The sequence below is a fragment of the Corvus brachyrhynchos genome, unplaced genomic scaffold, assembly GCF_000691975.1.
Source record: "Corvus brachyrhynchos isolate BGI_N302 unplaced genomic scaffold, ASM69197v1 scaffold302, whole genome shotgun sequence".
Taxonomy (NCBI): domain Eukaryota; kingdom Metazoa; phylum Chordata; class Aves; order Passeriformes; family Corvidae; genus Corvus; species Corvus brachyrhynchos.
Window position 1 is genome coordinate 4,380,425 of NW_008237244.1, and position 2,814 is coordinate 4,383,238.

Consider the following 2,814-nt stretch of genomic DNA (forward strand, 5'->3'; position numbering starts at 1 on the left):
TCTGGGCAGCCTGTTCAGGTGCACCTGCACAGTAAAGAAGTTTTTCCTCATGTTCAGGCGGAGCTTCCTGTGCATCAGTTTCTGCCCATTGCCTCTTGTCCTATTGCTTGGCACCACTGACAAGAGCCTGGCTCCATCCTCTTGACACCCTCCTTTCAGAGACTGATAGACATTGATGAGGTCCCCTCCCAGTTGCCTCTTCTTGTGGCTGAACAGGCCCAGCACCCTCAGCATTTCCTCATAAGAGTAATGCTGCAGTCCCCCCATCATCTTTGCAGCCCTCCTCTGGACCCACTCCAGTAGCTGCATGTCTCTCTTGTACTGAGGAGCCCAGAACTGGACACAGCACTCCAGATGATGCCTCACTAGGGCTGAGCAGAGGGATAGGATCACCTCCCTCAATGTGAGGAATGAGACAACTCTTGGTTCTTAAAATAATTAAGAACAACTTATTAAAAGAACAATCAGCAAAAAAAAAAAAAAAAAAAAGCAAGTACAAAAGAATTATAAAGCCAAAAAACCGGATCTGCAGTAATTAGAGACCTTGTTGGCCGAACCGGCTCAAAAATCCCAAGGCAGAGACCTTACAATGCTGGGGTGACTTCTAGCTAGCCCAAAGTCAGAATGGTTAAATTGCCTCTTGAAAGAGGTAGAGGCCTGTGCTCCCAGCATCAGACCTCACCAGCAGCTAATCTGAGGTGAATGGCCCCCTGACTTGGTGTCCAGCGGTTTTATAGAGTCTGGGTCCCGCCCATGACCGCCCACGGTCCAGCCTCCATGGTCCTGGATGATTGGTGGTGTCTTCAGGTGAGGTAATCTCAGTCCGCCAATGGCTCGCTGTTGTCCAAGGGAAAAATGACATGGTTCCAAAGTCAGGAAAAGTCCTCATTAAAATTCCAGGTTGCCATGGTGCGGAGTTGCAGGCCAATGTCCAGGTTCTAAAAATAGCTGCCTGTCAGTTAGAAGGTCTGCTTTTTGGCAAAGGTCAAAACTCACTTAAAACTTACAAAGGTTAAGAACACTTGGTAAAAGGTCTAAAACTGGGTTATAAGTATTTTAGAGAACTCTTAAAAACAGGGTAATTACCTTGGATACATACAGGAATTAAGACATTGTGGGTTTTTACACTTTTTAGGGACTAAAGAGGGGAACGAACTTGTGGAACTTTATTAACAAGGGATTTTTAACGAGGATTATGTAAAGCACTCTTTAATCAACTAATCAGGGGAATAACTTTGGAACTTAATAATTCTGAACTGGCTTGATGGGGAATTTGAATAAGCAATAATTAAACAACAATTAAAAGTTGAAACACTTAATATGCAAAGGCCAACACTCCCTTTCATATATGACACTCAACCTGCTGGCAATGCTTTTCCTAATGCACCCCAGGATACCTTTGTCTTTCTTGACCATAAGGACACAGTGCTGGCTCATGGACAGTTTGTTGTCCACCAGGATCCCATGGTCTCCAGCAGGTTATCCCCCAGCCTGTACTGGTGTCTGGTGTGCCCCAGGTGCAGGACCCTGCACTTGCCTTTGTTGAATTTCAGGCAGTTCTCTGCCCATCTCTCCAGCCTGTCGAGGTCCTTCTGAAGGGCTGCACAGCACTCTGGAGTATCAGCCACTCCTCCCAGCTCTGTGTTGTTGGGGAACTTGCTGAGGAGGCCTCTGCCCCTTCATCCAAGTCACTGATGAAATATTCAACAATACTGGGCCCAATACTGAACCTTAGGGGACACCACCAGTGACAGGCCTCCAACTAGACCCTGTGCCACTGATTACAACCCTCTGGGATCTGCTGTTCATCCACTTCTCAAACCACCTCTCTGTCCACTCACCCAGTCCACACTTCCTGAGTGTGCCTGTGAGGGTGTTATGACAGTGTCAAAAGCCTTGCTGAAGTCGAGGTAGACAGTATCCCCTGCTCTTCCCTCATCCATCCAGGCAGTTGTTTCATCACAGAAGGCAATCAGGCTGCTCAAGCATGACTTACCTTTAGTGAATCCATGCTGACTACTTCTGATCACCTTCTTGTCATCCATGTGGATAGTGATGGCCTCCAGAATGAGGTGCTCCATCACCTTTCCAGGGATTGAGGTGAGGCTGACTGGCCAGTAGTTCCCTGTGTCTTCCTTCTTGCCCTTTTGGAAGGCTGGGGCAACATTTGCTTCCTTCCAGTCCTCAGGCACCTCTCCTGATCTCCACAACCTTTCAAGGATGACCATGAATGGCCGCGCTGTGGTGTCCACCAGCTCTCTCAGCATTTGTGGATGCATCCCCTCAGGGCCCATGGACTTGTGGGTGTCAGGTTTGCCTAGGTCTTCTCTAAGCCAACCCTCCTTGACCAAGGAAAGGTCTTCCTTCCAACATCCCTTTAGCCAGGTCCCTGGGTGAGAGATCCCTGAGGGTTGGTCTTGTCAGTGAAGAGCGATGCAAAGAAGGCATTTGGCAACTCTGCCTTCTCTGTGTCCTCTGTCCCCCCTCCATTTAATAATGGTCCCACATTATCCTTTGTTTTCCTTTTGTTATTGATGTATTTGAAGAAGCCATTCTTAGTGTCCTTGACATCCTTGACCAGATTTAATTACAGATGGGTCTTGACCTTCCTTGTCTTACTTCTAGTAACTCTGACCACCTCTATATCTGTTCTAAGTGGCCTGACCCTACATTCATCTCTTGTGTATTTCCTGCTTGACTAATGACAGTTCTTTATTCATCCACACAGGTCTCTTGCCACCTTTAACCAATTTCTTGCTCATTGGGATATATCATTCTTAAGCCTGGAGGAACTGATGCTCAACCAACTCTCTT

The 2,814-nt window shown here is 47.2% G+C and overlaps 1 pseudogene; it reads right to left on the reverse strand.

Annotated features, from left to right (window-relative positions):
- Positions 1-428: 428 nt before the first annotated feature.
- The window catches only part of LOC108445674, a 34,244-nt pseudogene continuing 31,858 nt past the window's right edge, over positions 429-2,814 (reverse strand).